The sequence below is a fragment of the Sinocyclocheilus anshuiensis genome, unplaced genomic scaffold (assembly GCF_001515605.1).
Source record: "Sinocyclocheilus anshuiensis isolate Anshui unplaced genomic scaffold, SAMN03320099.WGS_v1.1 scaffold164, whole genome shotgun sequence".
NCBI lineage: Eukaryota > Metazoa > Chordata > Actinopteri > Cypriniformes > Cyprinidae > Sinocyclocheilus > Sinocyclocheilus anshuiensis.
In genome coordinates this window covers 1384847-1406726 of record NW_015557128.1, presented here as the reverse complement: position 1 = coordinate 1406726, position 21880 = coordinate 1384847, and the positions used below count along the sequence as shown (strand labels likewise).

Genomic DNA, 21880 nt, shown 5'->3' with positions numbered 1-21880 from the left:
CCTGTTTGCCTCTCCAGAAACCTCTCACTGCCAGTTGTTCTTCTCCCTGACCGAGGGAACACTCGGCAAGGACGCACTTGCACACAGCTGGCTGCGGGGCCTTCGCAAATATGCATTTCCCCCAGTGAAGAAAAAATTAGTCTTAAAAAGAGACTTAAAAGAGGATACAGTAGGAGCCTGCCTAGTATCCCCAGGCAGGGAGTTCCATAGCTTAGGCGCACGGATAGCATCATAAGGAATTAATAAATCACAAATATAGGCAGGAGCCTGACCCTTCAAGGCCTTAAAAACAAGCAACAAAATCTTAAAATCAATTCTAAAACTCACAGGCACCCAGTGAAGACCAGCAAGAATCGATATAATGTGGTCACTTTTCTTAGTAAAAGTGTTAAAAGCCTAGCAGCAGCATTTTGACTCAGCTGCAATCTTTGGAGATTTCTCTTGCTAATACCAGAATAAAGTGCATTACAATAATCAAGACCGGAAGAAATAAAAGCATGGATGTCCTTTTCCAAATCTGCCAAAGAAAGGAATGACTTTATCTTCGTTAGTTGCCTCAGTTGTGCAAAACAAGACTGCACCACTTTAGTCACCTGAACATCAAAGGACATTTCTGAGTCAAAAACTACACCTAAGTTGCAAGCCTCTTTTCGGACATTATTAGATAAGGCACCCAGACTAGAGGAGAGATTATTAATACTAGCACTACTGGGGATGCATGGGGTAATTATAAGCACTTCTGACTTGGAGTCATTCAACTGCAGAAAATTTTTCGACATCCAATTTTTTATTTAGACGAAGCATAACATAATATGGGATGTATCAATAATACCAGGCTTTACCGGGACATACAATTGCGTATCATCTGCATAGCAGTGGAACTCAATGTCATAACTGCGCATAATTTGACCCAGGGGTAACATGTAGATAGTAAACAGAAGGGGACCCAAAATAGATCCCTGAGGGACCCTACAAAATAAAGGAGCACGAGAAGAGGAGAATCTCCAAGCACTACGGAAAAAGACCTATTCGACAAATAAGAAATAAACCAATCCAGAGCTACATCTCTGATACCAACATAAGTTTTTAAACGGTTGATCAAGACATTATGGTCCACTGTGTCAAAGGCTGAGCTAAGATCAAGAAGGATTAAAACGGAGTACAAGCCAGCATCGGCTGCAAGCAGTAGGTCATTAGCATCCTTAACCAGAGCAGTTTCAGTGCTATGTTGGGAGCGGAAACCAGACTGAAATTTTTCAGATTAAATTATTATTCATATACGAAATCAGTTGCATTGACACAACTTTTTCTAAGATCTTTGATTAGAAATAGGTCTAAAATTACTTAAAGGGTTAGTTCACCCAAAAATGAAAATGCTGTCATTAATTGCTCACTAGGGTTGGGCGATGTCTACCAAATTGGCATCGGACAATCTCTACAGTGAAACATTGTGATGGACGATGACATAGGGGGGCGGGACGGGGGGGCGAGGTTAGGGGTGTACCTGAAGCATAAAACAACAAAAGCGTTCTACGGAGCCACTAAAAGGTTAGCCGCTTGCTAGCGGTAGCCTGTTGCATTACAAGTACATGAAAGTTCACCTACCACATACACAGCGTAAGGAGAAATGTCTGATAGGACGATGGCGAATGTTCCTTTTACAGCTGCAGACTGAGGAAGATCCTGAAACACACCAGCAAACCCTAAAACAGACAACAGTTTACAGAGGTTTTTCAGTGGCAGCAGAACTATGACTAAACTTTTGGGTGAAACTTGTTTACTTTTTTCATACTTTTATTACTTGTGGAAAAACTTGAAGAAACAATTTTAAATAAGTATAAAGAATGGCATTGGTTTTGTACATTTAATTTTTGTTTAACGTTATTAATAAAAAATGTTGTTCAATTAGCATGTTTTTGTGTTTTGCTTTGGTACCGAAATTGCTACTGAGAACCGTGGATTTTCACTGGTATTGGTACCGAATACTGACATTTTGGTACCGTGACAACACTAGTGGCATGTTTAAAACATGCGGGAAAAATGCCAGAAGACAAAGAACAGTTAATAATAGCTAAAATATCTGGATCAACCGTGTGAAATACAGCTTTTAAAAACCAAGTAAAGGTTGATTAAGTCATATTAAACAATATAATTGACTTGAATAAAATCAGTTCATTTAGATTTTAGCACATGAAGTACATATTGTGGGTGATTTGAAAAAACATATTACAGCACAAACCCTTAATCATATGATGCTTTTTGCAGTTAAAAAAAAATCTAGAAAATGAACAATCAACTATACATATTTAGATTTTTAAGATTTTTAAGATTTTAATGTTTGTATTAAATGTATATTTAAATAAAATAAATATTTATCACATAAAAAAATTAAAATGTTGTGATTTCATATAGTGTTTTTATCTACTCTGGTATAGCACAGTATTTATTAGATAAATTAAGTTTTTTTTTTTTATTCTTTTCAGCACAACACACCGAATTTCTCTGTAAATATGCCAGATTGCATTCTTAACCAGGACTGTAATTCGTCACACTGAATTCCCCCCTCAGTATCTGAGCTCTTATGAAGAACATGTGTTCGCAAAGACACCTGTCTCAACCAAACCCTCTCGCTTGCTTCTTCAGCGAGGACACCTGATGTGCCATTTGCACACGGATCAAGAGATTCTCACCGCGTAACATGCAAATGCAGAGTCTGTTCAGGCTCACAGACACATGTTCAAACGTCTCTTGCTCCTCTGTCTGGAGGAAACCATCGCTAGTCTTCATTTGCAGCATGCTGGCTGTCTGACTAAATATAACTAGCAGCGGCAGGCTTTAGCAGGATCGTTCAGAGCAGACACCCATACTCATGTTTTGATTTTTTCAGTCTTTCTACGAAATTCGTTTCATTTTATGAAAACTTTAGGACATCACATGCATATGTGGCTAATATGATTGTCAAAAATAGAGGTGCATCTTAAAACGTGTTATACATATAAAAATATAAAAGTGCTATACTAGACAGAAACACCATATTAATCTGCAAAATATTTATTTTAATTTTTCATTTAATAAATATTTATTTTATTTCAATATACAATTAACATTGAATTATAAAAATAAATAAAATAAAGTAAATATTTATAATTCTTTTTTCAGTTTCTAGAATGCATTTTCCCCTTTTTAAACTGCAAAAATTGTTATTAAAATGTTATTTTTGTCAAATCACCTAAAATATGTACTTCATGTGCAAACATCTAAATGAACTGATTTTATTCAATTCAATGAGGTAATACAATTTGTTTAATTTTATGAAAACATTAGGTCAATTTTAAAAGTGCACTAACCATTAATACTATATTAAAATCATTTAATACTTGAAATTGACACCTCTGTTCTAGAGATTGACACATCCAGACAGATCCTTTCTGGTTTAAATGCTCATTTACAAATGAGGTCCTGACAAATGAATTATTTATAGTGTTAAAATCATGACATTTGTGTTTCACAACATACTAATGACACTATGGTGCCTCTTTCTCTAATTAATTATGGAACATACGCAGATCGAGTATCCGCTTGCCCGTCCGTCTGTTTGACAGTTTTTGGCACTGCTGCAGGTCAGTCAGGTCTTGTATTGCTGCTCTACAACTAGTACTTTACAACTAGTACTACAACTTTAACACACTGACTAAAGAAACGGAGTTATTCCTGTTCTGCAGAAACATTTGAAGTATTTTTGTATAATTATACACCAGACTTTCATAAATATGCTCTAGTCAAGCTCATACACCAGTGATATTTTAATATTGATTGATTGATTTTAGTATCTGTTATCATTTTTATTTAAAGTTTAGTTAAAGTTTTAGCATTTTTTTGTCATTTTATTCGTTTTTTTTTATTTTTAGTATGTCTCTATAGTTTTTATAAATTTTATTTAAGTTTTATTTTTTTTATTACATCAACTGATTAAAAATAAGAAATGTTGCCTTGAAAATATATATTTTTTAATGTATGTATTTCATTTTATTTCAATTATAGTTTACATTATTTTAAGTTTTAAGTTAACTAGAATTAATTCAGGATCATTGGGACATTTTTCCCTTAATGGCAAAAAGTGTCCCAATTTACATTTCATCATCAGCAACAGTTAAAGATAATTATACTCTAAACGTTACTAAACTATGTATCTTGTATGTTTAGTGCCATTAAGTTGATGATGCTTCACACAGTAAAGTGGTGTAATTGGTCTGTGGTATCTCATGACCTGACGGAGACACAGATAAAAGACACTGCAGACGTCGTAACAGAGACGTGATACACAAAGATCTAGTGTCCTGATGCAGGTAAAGTTGAGGGAGAGAGGTCAAGAGGAACAGTCTAGATAAGTATTTTTTTTAAGAAAAATAATAATATAATAATTTGTATAACTTTTATGTCATCTATTTAACTGTTTTTTTTATGCAAAAAAGAGAACCGACATATTTTATTTTAATTTAAATAAATATTTTAAATATTGATTGAATAAAAATGTACTGTATATATTACCATATTTATTTATTTTTTTTTTAGTTATTTTAGTACTTCAGCCTAAACTAAATGAAAATGAGAAATATTGCCTTGATAGCTAGCTGAAATATTTTTTTAATATTTTGTTTCAGTTCATGTTTATTTTATTTCAAGTAAAGGAATTTATTTTTTTTTTTGTTAACCATAATAACCCGATTTCAGCACCATTAGTGTCATAAAATGGAATTTAAAAAAACCTGTTTGCAGTGTTTCCACTTGTGGCACAGAAATTGCACTCTTCACCTTCAAATACATGATTCTTTATGATTCTAGTGGTTGTCATATAACGTTTTATTTATTTTTTGGGTTGCACTGTGGGCAGCGGGAGTTGGTACCTGCCGTGTCTGGCTGGAATGGCTTTGTGTCTGGGCATTCAGAGCAGAGGCAGATGGACAAACACGAGTTGAATGAAGATCTCCTTACATCCTGTACCATGCTGAAAGTCACCTCTAATCTACAGAATCTGGCATATCAGAGCTGTCATGTGCATTACTGCAGTTTTAGTGCCAGTTCAGTGTGTGAATGCAGCACGGTCATGTGATTTAACATCTTCATACATACAGCGACCAAAAGTCTTTTTATTTTTAAGGAGATTTGGCTGTCAACAGCAGTCACTGATGATGCATTGTGGGCAGGGGCGATTCTAGGATTTTCATTTTAGGGGGGCTCAGCCCCCAGTGAGGGTATAATAATAATAATAGCCTAATAATAAAAAATATATATATAAATAAGATAAAAAAATGTTTGATTAATAGGGGTCGTATACTAAACTTATTGCAGTATTCCACTGTATTGCATAGATAGGTATAACATTTGAGTACTGAATAAGCCGAATTCAAGTCTTCATGATCTCACACACAACCTGTACAAACACAGAATTTTACTGTTTGCATTTCTAGTACAACCCTCTTTCCTTAGCTCAAGTATCCAAACCTATTTGCTACATGCACTGGAATATGTATTAATCATATGTGCTTCATTTTCGCTGGAGGAAACAGCTGTGGTGTGATGAGGGGTGAACGCAGTGGAAACTTAGGCTACAGTAGATGGGGAGCCAATTATTGTTCTCCCATGATATTTTGTAGGGATGCACCGATACTGGTATCGGTATCGGGCCCGATACTGAGCTCCTTTACTTGTACTCGTTAAAATGCCCCGATACCAAACGCCGATACCACACAGCATGTGATAAGTGCCATATTCAAACAAAGAAACACCGACAGCAGAACAACAGACAGCAGCATGGAATTATTAGAGATTAAAGATGTCTATGAAGTATATGTATGCAATGAATATAAAACATTCAGTATTAATGCCTGTATAGCTGATTTGCGCCAGCTGGTAAGCAAATCACGCTGAGTGGATTGAGCGCGCGGCGGCCAAAAACTTGTAAAATACATTTTAATGGGCATAATTAAGTGTGAAAATAACAGAAGGATATACAGTCAAACCAAAAATTATTCAGAGACCAGATATAATTTTATATTTTTTTTACTAGTGGGTGTAGGACACTATAGTTAATTTATGTAAAGTGAGGATAGCAAAATAAACTAAACTGTCATATATTATACCCAAAAATTCTTCATACAGTGAACTACCAGTAACATTTAACCAACTAACATTATACATACTCTTTTGGTTTCTGTACCCAATATTTAAAAAATGTACAAATGCAATGAAAATTTCAGTATCGGTATTCGGTATCGGCAAGCACCAAAAATAAAAGTATCGTATCGGGCGAGTACTGGAAAAAGTGGTATCGGTGCATCCCTAATGTTTTGTAAACTGGATTTATGACAAAGAACTGCACAGATGCAGATATTATAACAATCTGTCGATAAACACACACCTTGTCCTCTGTTTCTCGCTCTACGCCGCTGCGGTCTGCGATTGAAGAATGAAATTATCATATGGCTTGAAAAAACTTGTATACACTCTTAAAAAGTTTTGTTTTGTTTTTTGGCTTCTATGATTCCATAAGAACCTTTGACATCCATGGAATCTTTCCCTTCCACAAAAGGTTCTTTACAGTGGAAAAAGTTTCTTTAGATTACACATTTTAAAACTTAAAACAAACATAATAATTATTAATTACAATGATAATGTTTGGAACACACAACAATTAAAGGGGTCATATGATGCGGTTTCAATTTTTCCTTTCTCTTTGAAGTGTTACAAGCTCTTGGTGCATAAAGAAGATCTGTAAAGTTGCAAAGACTAAAGTCTCAAATCCAAAGAGATATTCTTTATAAAAGTTAAGAGTCAACCACGCCTTTTCACCGTGGACGAAGCGGAGTCCAGCCCGGGGTCGTCACATGTGGTTGCTGCAAGCCCGCCGGCCTCCGCTCACTCAAGCCCGCCGGCCGCCGCCTCTCACTCTAGCCGCCGTGTGTGACGCTGTGTTCTTCCTTCCAAAAGAGGACACGACTAGAGAAAGGCGGGGCATAGAGGAGAAACAATAATGTACAGTATGTGGAAAATAATGTGTTTTTTTTTTTTACCTTAAACCGCATAAACACATTTCACACTAAATAATGTTCTTTTTAGCAACATCATATGACCCCTTTAAAAATCTAAACATACAAGCATATATTGCCCCCATTTTGTAATTCATAGATAACAAGTGAGATATTTTGATAAATTTGAAGTATTTTGAAATGTTTTAGAAATCTCGTCAGAAATATTCATCTTGGGTTGCCATTATTTTTGCAATTTCGTTTGGCGCTGCTAGTGACAGAAATTATACACTTTACCTTTAAAATTACAGCCATCAGTCTGTGTTCAGTGACAAAATTCAGGGAACAATTTTCTTCTCTCTCACTTTCTTCTGTTTCTCCATCTGTCACCAAAAATCCTTCATTTCACTCTCTGCTGATCATTACAGAGGTGTGTTGTGCTAATGCAGTGGATATTGTTTGACTTGTTATTAAAGCAATAACACTTATACGTATCCAGACACTTCTCAAGTTCCAGATAGGAAAGATACCCAATACTTAAGAGCCCCCCAGAGATTACGGCCGTTTACCCTTGAGCAGGACGGTGCTGGTGTTATTGTCTATAGTGCTGACGTGTCCCGTAACCTGCTTCATGTTACAGAGAAGTCAGGCGTCAGATAACCTTTGATCTGTACATTACGCCATCCTTTTTAATAAAGAATTTCTTTATAACGATTTCTCAGCATTGAAAACAGTCAAATTGTTAATAGTGTGATTTTTGCGATTCATACTGCTCGCAAAACAAATATTTTGTGGCTAAACTGCTAACACTAACAAGACAAATCTTAACTCCCTTGTTTGAGACCAATTTTTACTATAGGAAACTGGCTCATACAAGTCATTTGTGAATCAGACTACACTGGTTGTGCTGTATGCCTTTTTATTGCATGCACAATATGTATTGTCATTTTATTATGCTCATATTATTGTTTTTCTATCAAACATCATAAATCATCCAGTAATGTTAACCATACTATTTTCTCTCTATCTCTTACATATTGCATTGAATCTGAATTGTCATTATCGAGCTCAATGTAGTTAATTTTTTATTCAATTCAGTTCAATGTCAGTGTCAATGTTGCAAAGTTCATCAATTATGAAACTACTTCAATTTCAGCTAAAGTATAAGCAGCTCTACAGAGGACAAATGTGTCATTATTCAGCTCAATTCAGTTCAGTGTTGATTCAATTCAACAGTATCAATGTTGCGAAGTTCAATTATGAAACCACTTCAATTTCAGCTATAAGCAGCACTACATAAGACATGAGTGTCATTATCCAGCTCAATTCAGTTCAATGTTGATTAAATTCAGTTCAGTAACAGTGTCAATGTTGCAAAGTTCATCAATTACTTCAATTTCAGGTATAAACAGCTCTACATAAGACAAAAGTGTAGCTCAGTTTAGTTCAATGTTGATTAAATTCAGTTGAGTAACTGTAGCTATGTTTCCATCCAAATATCCAAATAAAACGCTAGATGGAAATGCCAAGATGCGCAAAAATTCTAAAAATGTGCATAAAAAAACTTGTGTGCTCAATTGACCCTTCGCTGGTAGTTTGATTGGCAGGTGATCTGACCAATCATAATGCCAAATCTGCCATTTTGTGAAGGGTCAATTGAGTCTTATCATTTAAAAAAAAAATCCAATAAGAAATATGCGAATAAACTACCATGGGATCACATTTATCAAATAAGTTCCTTGATGTGGATCAAAAAAGTCATGTGACTTTGCCACAACAGATCATGTGATTGGATAACTGAACTAACCAGCACACCGATTTCATCACACCACATCTCAAATGTTATTTTAATAATTTAATAAATCTGTCATCAAAATTATTTGGTATAATCACCTCCCATAACTGTCTCATGCGATTACGTTCCCAAACATCAGGTATCCCAATGCAAGATAACATGGCAGCGTTTGTTATTGCGTTTTGTCGGTGCGCTCTGAACAGGCTTGTGATTTTATTCTCTTGAGCACATGGGATGGAAACACTGCATTGTTCACAAATGTTTTATACAATATTCTAATTTTGCACATGGGTTAAATTCGCAACTTTGGATGAAAACATCTAGTGTCGATGTTGCAAAATGTCATTATCCAGCTCAATTCTCTTCAAACTTTGTGCTCATCTGGTAGTGTCAGTGCAGTTAAATTAATATTATTACTGAATATTAACTATCTTTTAAACCAAGCCAAAGGTGACAGTGGCAAGGAACCGAAACTCCTGACAAACCGTCTTAGACACCTTATTGACTCACTGTTTTTCCAGCTCACTACACTCTTCCTCTCCTCCTGGGCTTCAGCATTGAGCACATCTGTCAGGACTGAGCTGTCAGCTGTCACGCAGCTACACTCATTCACAGACTAAACCTCTTCCATGCGCAAATGATGAGTTACTCTTTAACGTGTGCGTTATTAGAGGTGTGTTATTACTATCCAATTACACATCTAGAGTCATTTCTACAGACCAGATGATAGAGACTTGACCACACAGAACAAGACGAGTAGCACTCACGTTTTCTTCAGACAATGTGAAACTCTGGTTGTGATTATTAGTTGATGGATATGTGCTTTTTAAACGGTCAACTGCCATTAGCTAAGAGCAGGATGGCTGATATAATGCAACTAATTAAGGACAAATGAGACATAAAAGAGTCGCTGCACATCAGTTACTCATGGCCATCTTGGTATAGTCCTTGAGCAGCTATTTTCAACTCAACAGGCATACAAATACAGCTCCTGTTTATCTCTAAAACGGTTTATGTTTGTTTCAATGAATCAGATATCCAATAATAATATAATAAATTCTGCTTCTTTAAACAAATCACACTAATAATGTATTTTCATTTTACAGGATGGTGCAGCTAATGCCATGAGAAGGGACATCCATTTATCAAATGGACCGTGTTTTGATTCTATATACTGTATCTGTATGTGTTATTTTTAGTATTATTTAAATATTATTATAGTATTTGAATTAGCTTTTATTTTTTTTATTTTAATTTTACTTTAAGTTTTAGTAATTTTGTTATGCGCTTTTGTCATTTTTTAAGTATTTCCATTTAGCTTTATTTTTATTTGAGTTAATAATTTAGTACCTATTTATAATAATAAATAGTACTTATATTAAACTTGCTTATAGTAGTTATATTAAAATATAGTACTTATTTTAAACTTATTTCATATATTTATTTCAGATTTGATTTATTTTACTTGTTTCTTCTTTTAAAAATTATTTATTTGAACATTTCTAATTTTTAAGTTTTGTAAGTTTGAGATGTTTTTTAATATTTATATTTGAATTTAATATCAGCTTTTATTAGCTTTAGTTTTAGTTAACAACAATAAGATTGCTGAAATCAAATTAACACAATTTTTACTCAAGCTGAACTAAAATTGACAAGAAATACTGAGAACAAAAATGTCTATTATCCATTAACAAGAGTGTCAGCAGATTTTTGGGACTGAATGAACACTTGTGCTAGTCAGCAAAAACCATAGGATTACCAACCAATAGCAGTATAATCTCAAATTGGCCAAATATTGGCTGATATATTAATCTGTCACTAATTAAAATGACAATCTGTCACCAAACTTCCTCTCAGCTTCCAAAACAGCTTCATCAATATCAACATAAGAGAATTAGCTACCAATTCCTCCCAGTTTACTGCATTTGGGACCAGCATGTGTTTATCTACCAATTCCTTTCATTTTTAAATTGTCAGTGCTCTTTGAGCTGCATGTTCTTGAGGAAAACTAACGCGTCAGTAGCTCTCGCTGTGAGTGAAGCAACGAACAAAGTGAAGCTAATGACAGTATATTATTTACTCGGCATCTGCTGCACTTGCCTGCACATAAATGGCTCTTGATCTAAGCGCAGTTCCCCTTTCAAGATGATGGAAATGTCATTAGATTCCTATTTCCACCATCAATAATTAAAACAATGTGGCACATCGCAGTCATCAAAATACAAGTATGCATTTCACTGACGACCTTGTGAATGAAGACTTACACCCAGAGCAAAATTAACTTTTTGTCACACCTGACAATGGTGAGAGAGAAAATGTACAAGTCATACACACACACACATATATATATATATATTACTGGCCATGAAGCTGCATTTTTTATATCTGGTTTTTTTTTTTAGATCTTGCCTACACCTAAAAGTGTAAAACAGAAAGTATTTTTTTTCACTGCCTGATTGCTTTTCCAAAACAAAAAAATAGCATGCTTACAAACTTGGATCAACTAACAATCTGCAATGTAATAATCCTTACATTAATAATCTTTAATCTATTGTGGCTCAAAATCCGACAAAATCTGATTAAATATTTGGACAAAAAGTATGATTCTGGTACACAAACATTTTTGTACGTTTGCAAAGACACTTAAACATACGTTATTAACATATTGACAGCATCTAAAACGCATGCAGTTTACATATAAACAACTTTAGAGAAGTACAAATATTTACAAATTCTTGAATATTGAATTCATATATAGATGTATATTATGACTAAAATTATTGTCATTGTACATTTATCTGAGTGGTATTAGGGGCTCAAAACTATAATTGTAAATTGTACCCATACAAATATTTTTATACTGCATATTATTTTTTATTATGTATATTTTGTTATATATATATATATGTTATAATATGTTATATTATATATATATATATATATATATATATATATATATATAATTTTATGTTCTATTATAATATGTTATATTATATATATATATACATATATATAATTTTATGTTCTATTATTATTAAAATATTATTCATTATTGTTTAGCATATATGAGGTCCAACTGTAAGGATAAATCGACTCAAAGGGAAAATTTGTTTGGGTGAACAATGTTGGAATCATAATCAACACAACATTTTCATTGCGTTTTTGGAACTGATTTGGAACTAATTGGAACTAAATATGGAAAACAATATATTTATATAACTTAAATTAGTGTATATAGCTTAACATATATACTGATTCAGTTATAACAACACTTAAATTACAAAGTATGACAGAGAATTGTGTACATTTTTTAGAAAAATGTTTGACATTTTTGCAGAAAGTATATAAGTACTTTTGCATTTTACATGCTGTTGATACATTCATATTGTACTTTATAAATTTACATAAGATTTTGTTACCATTTGTACGTAACATTTATGAGATCAAGCTGTGATGCATATGGTTGCTACGGCCCTGTCGATATTGATTTATGATGAATGCATCATATGAGTACTGGTGCTTTGAGAAAACACGATTTATATCTCTGTTTAATAATAGATAATAAAGGCATATAACAGAACTTTTGTGTATTTTTCTTTCAGTGACTGGCAAGTCCTGACATGATGATCTTTAATAGAAAGCTGCGCTTTATTATCAAGTAGGGTGTCATGATGGGTGTCATAAAACCTGTCAAATCCTCATCATTTCCATTACGGTAAGCATTATTTTATAGGTCTGTTCAGTGTGAATGCATTACAACGTGACAAGGCAATTTACTAGAAGAGCAACATTAAAAAATTGGAGCATGCAAAATAAAACATTTCAGTAATCTTCACTTTTTTTCTTCATAATTTCATCTCAGACTCAAGCAGTTGAGCTCCTCCGTCCCCAGGGGAGAACAGATTTTGTTTAATTCACTGGGCGAGTTAAGGCTTTTGAACGCTAAAAATAGGTCCGTAATGGTCATACCTTCAGCAAAGACTGTTAAGTCATTACCGAGCAGAGGGATAGGTTTCACTCTATAACTCCCACAACCGAGAGGCTTTTCATTCGCTAGACAAGCCATCAGAGTCTAATGACCGCAGGTGAAAGGTTGCAGCATTGTCTTTCACTTGTGTGTTTTTAGGCATAATGCAATTTAGAGGCAACAGCTCAATCTTACAGTGGCGACCATCCATTAAGGTTGAGAAAAGCGAAGAAGACAGGCTGGAGTCCAGGCAATCGAATTCTGAATGAACATGTGAAAGGGAATCAGATTACAGCGTATGCTTGGGTAATCTCCAGCAGTTGACTGTTTTAATCCAGTGTCGCTGAACATTACTCAGGAGAAAACACATGACCGTCTTAGAGACCAAAAAAAACCACGGGAGAACAGATTTTGTTTAATTCACTGGGCGAGTTAAGGCTTTTGAACGCTAAAAATAGGTCCGTAATGGTCATACCTTCAGCAAAGACTGTTAAGTCATTACCGAGCGGAGGGATAGGTTTCACTCTATAACTCCCACAACCGAGAGGCTTTTCATTCACTAGACAAGCCATCAGAGTCTAATGACCGCAGGTGAAAGGTTGCAGCATTGTCTTTCACTTGTGTGTTTTTAGGCATAATGCAATTTAGAGGCAACAGCTCAATCTTACAGTGGCGACCATCCATTAAGGTTGAGAAAAGCGAAGAAGACAGGCTGGAGTCCAGGCAATCGAATTCTGAATGAACATGTGAAAGGGAATCAGATTACAGCGTATGCTTGGGTAATCTCCAGCAGTTGACTGTTTTAATCCAGTGTCGCTGAACATTACTCAGGAGAAAACACATGACCGTCTTAGAGACCAAAAAAAACCACTTAATTTTGTAGAAATACAGTGACTGCCTGCAGGACATTCAGGCTTTCAAGGACTGTCGGCTTCATTTTAAAAATGAAAGAACTATATGTGATATATCTAAAATTTACTGAAATACTATTGAGGCAATATTTCCAAATTTGTAAAAAAAAAAATTCTGTCCATGCAATCATAAATGAAACTGTTGCATTATTCTGCATTATATAGACAATATGACAGAGGGTGCAATATCCATTTTATGTGCGATGGTGGCCCACCAAACACGTTTCTCACTTCCAACACGGAGTAATAATCACAGATTTTTCCTCGCATTTCAGCTTACATCTCACATTTTACACTCTGCATGCAGTCAGGACAGAAAATTCAGGGGGGAAAAATTGCGAGATGTCAACTCAGAATTATGAAGAAAGTCCGAATTGCAACATGTAAATTCAAAATTTTAAAAAATCTGAATTACTGAGAACTGTTGAATATTAACCCAGACTCAGAATTATGATGAGAAAATTGCTAGATGTAAATTGTAATTGCTAAATGTAAATGTAAATTCAAAATAAAAATAAAAAAATCAGAATTGTGAGAAAAATAAATCAGAATTGTGACATGTAAACTCACAATAAAAAAAAGTCAGAATTGTGAGATATAAACTCTATATATAAAAATAAAAAGAATTTAGAGGGGAAAAGTCCAAATTGTAAGATGTAAACTCTTAAAAACAAAAGTCACACTTATAAACTTAGAATTGAAAAATAATCAGAATCGAGATATTAACTCTAAAAATAATAGAATAGTGAACTAAGTATTTATTTACATCTTATGTATTTCAAAGCAGTCTCTTATGCTCATCAAGACTAAATACAGTAAAAACAGTAATATTGTGAAATATTATTATATAAAATAACTAATATTTTCTATTTGAATATTGAAATATTTATCTATTATCTATTTTTCTATTTCTAGTTTTCTATTTTAATATATTGTAAAATGTAATTTATTGCTGTGATCAAAGCTGAATTTTCAGCATCATTACTCCAGTCTTCAGTGTCACATGATCCTTCAGAAATCATTTGCTGCTCAAGAAACATTTCTGATTATTATCAATGTTGAAAACAGTTGTAGTGCTCCATATTTTTGTGCAGACATGCCATTTTATTTTTTCAGGATTCTCTGATGAACAGTGAGTTCAAAAGAACAGCATTTATTTGAAATATAATTTTTTGTAACATTATAAATGGCCATGAGAAAAGCATAGAAAGTTCCTCTTTCCCCTGCATATGTGTCTAATGCGCTGTGACAGCGGTGGTGTTGTGGGGCTGTTTTGCTTTAGTTAATGCACAACTGGTCTGGGAATCCACCAATCAGAGACGAGCAATGGAGGAGGGGAAGGAGAGCTACTAACCCTTTTTTTGCGGTCTGCTGGCCATGTGGCTTTGCTCTGGTCTTACTGGGACTGCTGTGACCCAGATGACATAGCCTACTTTCATTTCTAATCAGCTCTGCTTGAAGTTGTCCTCCAGACTGATGAGCCTCACGCCCACTCCATGAGCAGAAATGATTGGCTATTTCATTCGTGCAGGATTTCGCTCAACCACCAGAGATGATATTCCCCACTGTCATGTTTTGAAATGGTCGAGTCATATTCTGTTCCTCACCTCGTCTTACAGCAGCATGAAATCAGCCTTAGGTCTGAAAGAGAGCTCTGAATGTCTATGGCTGTGTTGAAACATGAAAAACGCTGCCTTAGCAGGCAGTATATGGAGGAACCAAGACTTATCTGAATCCATCGTTTGAGATCTTGTTTACTAAGTTATTTTAGTATAACTATTAGCGTTTTTATTATTAGTTTGAATAGTTTTTATATTTCGCATTTTTTTGGTTTGAATTAATTGTTAATTTAGTTGAGAGTTTTTGTCATTTTTATATATTTTTTTATATGTCTATATACATTTTTTAATTTATTTCAGTTTTAGTTTTTAGTTATTTTATCTAAAAAAGAGAAATGCTTCCTTGGCAACTAGCTGAAATTACAGGTTTTTATTATTAATAATAAAACATTCTAATATTACATATCAATAAAATAATAATAAAATGTTAATATTAAAATATGAATATTAAATATTATGAATAAAGTATTTAATATTTAAAATTCATATTTTACTTCTGTTAACGTTTTTCAAGCAACATTTTTTGTTTGTTAATTTTAATTTTAGTTAACTATACTAGCTATATATATATATATATACAAACAATTTCAATTTCACTCAGAATTTGATAGTAAATTTCACAAATAATTACAAAGAAACAGCAAGTGACATATTGAATTAAACATAAAATTCTGAAGTAGAAAAGCTGAAATAGTATTTTCTAGTAAAACGTACTCCAATTATCTTTGTTTTATTTACATGTTGTTGTTTATTTCATTTATTTGTCTTTTTTTACAGTGTACTAATTAGTTCCTAAACGAGGGAATAAATTAGTAAAATGTGGCCCTAAATGAGGGAACAAGGGAATTAATTAATAGGTCATGGAAAAGATTTCCCAATTTGTGGCCACAATATCTTTTTGTTTTCCCTCGCATTTCATGTGTGCAACTCCATAACTATTAAATGTCATTGTGTGAAAAAAAAAAACGGAATTTTCCATGAGTTTCCACTCAGCGAATAACAACATGTGGTTTGGAACGACATGAGGGTGCAACTAGACTATTAACTAGACTAAATTAAACCAGACTAAATAACTAGACAATTTCTTTCAATATTTGTTTGGTTATCTAGTCTAAAGCTCACTTGAATTTGTTCCAGATCATCAGACGTGATGTTTTGAGGTCTTGGAAGGCGGTTTGAAACTTACAACGGCGCCTTCACACAAAACCGCTGTCTGGCAAGTCATTGACTAATTGGTCATCTTCACTTCATTGGAATAATAATGCAATCCAAAAGCGATGTTTATGAATTCTCAAGAACCAATCGCCACTCTGAAAGCTTTTGCTCTAAATAAGGATTTCACAATGGAATCACCATGATCTCTGTTTCACCTCTATTGCATTCGTATGTGCGAGCCAGATTTGATCTCACTGCGTTACAGTGGAGAACAGAAGGAGCGGTAGGCGATGCTGGCAGCGGCAGAGGAGCAGATGGTTTAGTTTGCCTCTGGATGGTTTTCAAAAAGGCTTCCCTTAGCTGAGGAGATCCGTTTCATTAGAAGAGGTCCTGATGTATTGGACAGATGTATGCCCTTTATAATCCACTGCTCATCTGCTGGTGCTGGTCAGACCTGCTAATGGAACGTGCGTGATGAATCTTAAACACAAGAGTTCCGAGAAAAATCACACGTGAGATATCTCAATTGTTTCTCCTTGAAAGCCGTGCATGGAGAGCGTTTGCCAAGATAGAAGAAGCCTGAACTCGAACATTTTTCATCAAGTCATCTGAGCTGCTATGCACAATCATTTATAGATCTATACCTTCACTGTATATCCAAAACTGTGTCTATTTTACTCCATAGGGAATTCTAAGGACTTTTTTGAGAAGTATCTGAAAAAAGGTTGATGCCTAAATGAAATATGACTGAGCTATGAAACCGTTTTTTGCTGAATAAACATCATTTGTAAGAGGTTTTTTTTTAAGTGTTTTAAAGAAATAGTTGACTCGGATTTTGAAAAGAAATGGATTTTGTCATCGTTTACTATCTCATGACATTTTCTTTCTTTCCTGAACTTATAGAATGTGTCATAATATGGTGTATTTCGATGTCTAACCTACTCTGACTTGTATAACGGTACATTTTATTAAGCACAAATAAGATTTTAAAAGATAGTTCACCCAAAAATAAAAATTCTGTCATTATTTTTGGGTGAACTATGCCTGTAAATGTATTTTGTTCCCAGTTCTCATTATAACTAATTATTCTAATTACTGTAATGTAAAAAATTATAATAATAATAAGATTTTATTTTAACTGTGAAATTATACATCATGTAGCATCTACTTTGAGCTACTTTAATGCTTTTTTTAATAGAAATTATACAATCATTGTATAATGAAAAACAATGAAAAAATACGTTTCTTTATGCAAAAATATAATATAAAAAACATGTTAAATTCTTTCTTTTTGAGTTTAATTCTGGCAGATGGGAAATTATGAGTGAATATCAGCTTGAATTTCAGTCTTGTTCCTCATATAAAGTTATCGTATAACTTCATAAGACTTGGACAAGTTACATTCATTTTTTTTATGATATTATATGGCTTTTTTTTTTTGAAGATCAAATCATCTACTTTGGTTGTATGGAAAAGAGTTTTTCCACCTAACATTTTGTGCTTTGTGAAAGAAGGAAAATAATACAGGTTGAAATTACATAAGGGCACGTAAATGATAAAAAAACATTAACATTTTTGAATAAACTGTTCTTTTAATTCTTTGAAAACCACTGCCATTGTATTTTATTAATGTTTTGATTTAGTTTTGACTTTTATATTTTCCATTTTAGTTTTTAGTAATTTTGTTGTTTTTGTCCTTTTATTCGCATATATAAATATATGTTTGTAAAGATCTTATTTTATTTCAGTTTATTTATTTTACTACATCAAGTACAAGCTAAACTAAATGAAAATGAGAAATGATGCCTTGGCAACAAGCTGAAATAGTTTCATTTTTTTCAGTTAATGTTTATTTTAAGTAACAAAACGTTTTTTATTAGTTTTAGTTTTAATTTTAGTTAACGATAATAACGCTATTGCAAATATCTACATGTGTACAACAACAAAATAATCAGATACTTATATCAACTACTTTATCCATAACAGAGACATAAATGCAGTCGCCGTTTTGGAGAACATTGTGACGACACCTGACCTCAAATTAAAGGTGATATGTTTTGAATGGTCTTTATTTTGATTGGCCAACCGCTCTCACTCTCTCTGCCAGACACGCATGCATCTGACCAGCCAAACACATGCCACTGTTTCATAACAGATGCAAGGGTAACCAAAGAGGTGGCGGCCCTTTAATAATGCATGCTGCCCTTTCAAGAGCAACCATCCTGCACCTGCTGTTACACTGTACCTCCAGAGCCCTCCATCCCCTCCAGGCTTCAGAAAGACCAGGAAAAAGCCCTTCACGGAGGAGATGGAGCGGCTGAAACCCGGCACTTTCGCTCGCCACATGGCTCCGGTCCTGCGGCAACCGTCTCATTATCTCTTTAGCTCCGGCACGCTTGATCGGTGTCAACTTTTGTCCTTTAAAGGACAGGATGCTCGTGAGCAGCTACTCTGACAGATTCAACAAACACATGCTTTGACATGTTCACCGAGGAGCAACCTCACGATAAAGAAGCAATGATTGATTGTCAAACGAAACCTCTCCGACATATGCACGGCACAAGTGTTTGTTTGGAAAGAGTTGTATTGCTCTGTCATCTCATATTTCATCTCATATTTAAAATCGAGATGTTTCTTCTCAACTTGCTTAATAATTAACAGTTTAATTAATTAGAGGTTGATGAGAAATGTTTGAGCTCTTACTGAGTTCTCTGACTCATTGTTATTTTTATAATTTTATATGCTATTATAGCTTTTATTAATTTTTTGAAATAGATTTTATTTATATATTGCTTTCATTGTATATTTGGTTTAATTTCTAGTAATTTTGTTATGTGCTTTCGTCATTTTGTATTATTTAAAAAAAATTACCATTTGTTTAATTTATTTTTATTTCAGTTCATGGTTATTTTAGTATCATTTAGATAACATTATAGTTGTTATTAATATTTTGAATCCGTTTTTATATTTTCCATTTTCATTTTCATTTTAGTTAAAGTTTAAGGAATTTTATTTAGTGTTGTTGTCATATATACGTATATAGAATTTTTATTTTAGTTAAAATGTATTTAGTACAACAACAACTGGCTGAAATAAGTTAGATAATATATAAATATTTTTTTTTAGTCTGAAACATTTTATTTTAGTTAACAGTTTATTTCAAGTAACACAAATGTTTTTTTAATGCTTTTAATATTAATTTCAGTTTTAGTTTGTGTCAACTATAATAATCCTGCTTCAGTTTTAGTTTTTATTTATTAGTAAGTTTTGGGCTTCAACTTATTTCAGTTAGTTGGAAAGGCAACGTTTCTCATTTTTTGTTTATTTTACATTTCTCATCCAATATTTACATATTATTGTATTTCAGCTTTATTTCAATGAACAAAAATGTTTTAATATCTTTAGTTTTAGTTAAAAATAGTAAAGCTGATAAAATGTCGAGATATTATTGAGAAATGTCAAATATTACTAGAGCATTATATAAAAAGAAAAATCTGAGAGGCAATAGACAAAAGCAAAAGTCTCAATTTGCTCTCAATTTAATCTCATTGATGTATAGAAGAACTTAAAGTTATTAAAGAGATCTAATTATGATTGATATGTATGTAGCCTTTTTATAATACATGCAGAGTCCTTAATTCTCACTCACCAAGCATCACATGCAATGTTTTGGCAATTAAATAAAACAATTACTTTATTAGAAACTGCAACTGGTTGAAGCTGTGTGGTTTCATTCGATGAATGTTAGTCAGTGATGTGCATGATTCAAATCAAACACATTCAAACCATCTACTAAAGAAAACATCTGCTGCAAGTATACCATCTTGCAAATCTAGGTTAATTTCCTCCAGAAATGCACCTGTGAAATTCTAACTAAAGGAACTAAATGACGATGTGTTTTCACATTTTTATGACAGGTGCACAGACACTGCGAGTGACACCATGACCTGCGCTGTCTGTCACAAATATGCAAGCAATGACATTGTCACAGGGACTAAAATACATTTTCTATAAAAAATAATGCAAAATGTCAGAGACATGGCTCAGCGGTTAGTAAATGTGCTCTGACGTGTTGCGCAATAGTGCTGGTGACCCGAGTTTGAATCCGCTCTCACCGTTTCTCCATCACAGCGACCGCTTTTCTCATTAATTTCCTGCCGCCTCTCCACCATTCAATAAAAACGACAAAAGAAAAATGCATTTTCATGTCCGATAAGATATATTTATGGCTGGTAAAAGATCTCAATTCACCCACCATTGAAGATTGACAAACTGATCCTCAGTGTTGATCCCAAGTGTGCGTTTTTTGAGTTTCAAAGTGAAAAAAAAAAAAGCAAATAGGAAAACATATGAATTATTTCTTCTATTTGAAGCAGAAATGCTGAAATGCACACAGTCTCTGACAGAGAAACGATACATTATCAGGACTAATCATTCCATGACGAAGAAAAATTTAACATTTATTATAATGCTAGTAGTGTTTAGTGGTGTTTGATGTAAAATATAAAATGGAAACTATAAAATTGGCTAACTATTTGATGATGTTCCTAATTGGGTTATTATTGTTGACTAAAAACTATTTTAAAAAATTGTCACGTGAAATAAAATACACACTAAATGACTTAAACTTGAAACTTATACTTTTTTTCAGCTAGTTGCCAAGACGACATTTCTCATTTTCATTTAGCTCGTTAAAATACAAAAAAAAGTATATATACTAAATAAATACTAAATATATATATAATGGCAAAAACTTCAACTAAAATTAAAGTGAAAACAGAAAATATAAAAATAAAATCTATTACAAGTCTACTAAAATATAAACAAAAACTATAATAGTATATCAATGATACTAAAATAACACTGGGTCTAATTATTGTCAATAAATGGAGAACAAAAACAGAGTCTGATCATGTGTTAATTTAATTATTAAGTTAATTTAATTATAATAATAGCTGAACTAAAACTACAACCTAAAAAAAACTTTCCAATTAAGTTTTTTTTTTAATACTTGAAAACTAAGAAGTACGTTTCTGCCTGTAATTTGCATAGATCATGCTTCATTATATCAAATGAATGTATCTTATATTTTCTTTTTAAGGGGAAGAGAAGCTCATTTGCCATGCAGGAAACGTACTCGGTTACTAACGTAACGTCTCGGTCGTCTCAGGGCCTCTTGCTCTTTCGCTTACCACCAGGTCTGGCGAGGGCCTGGACGGGCGGGGCGGCTCCAGTTTTGCTGGAGGCTGCTGCGGACGCTGCACGGGAGCGGGGGCGGTGGCCGGGGGCTGCCCTCGGCGACGAGCTGGCTGAGGCGCTGCCACCGGCGGCCGGGTGCAGGCAGCAGCTGCACGCTGGGGCAGGATGTACCTGATGGCCTCAGTCTGCTTTTGGGCAGCGGAGAACTG

At 33.7% G+C, this 21880-nt stretch overlaps 1 protein-coding gene across 1 annotated transcript in view; it reads right to left on the bottom strand.

The window, feature by feature from the left end:
- Positions 1–21880, bottom strand: part of LOC107677922 (potassium voltage-gated channel subfamily H member 7-like) — a 107018-nt gene that overhangs the window by 69525 nt on the left and 15613 nt on the right. The gene's annotated exons all lie outside the window — the stretch shown is intronic.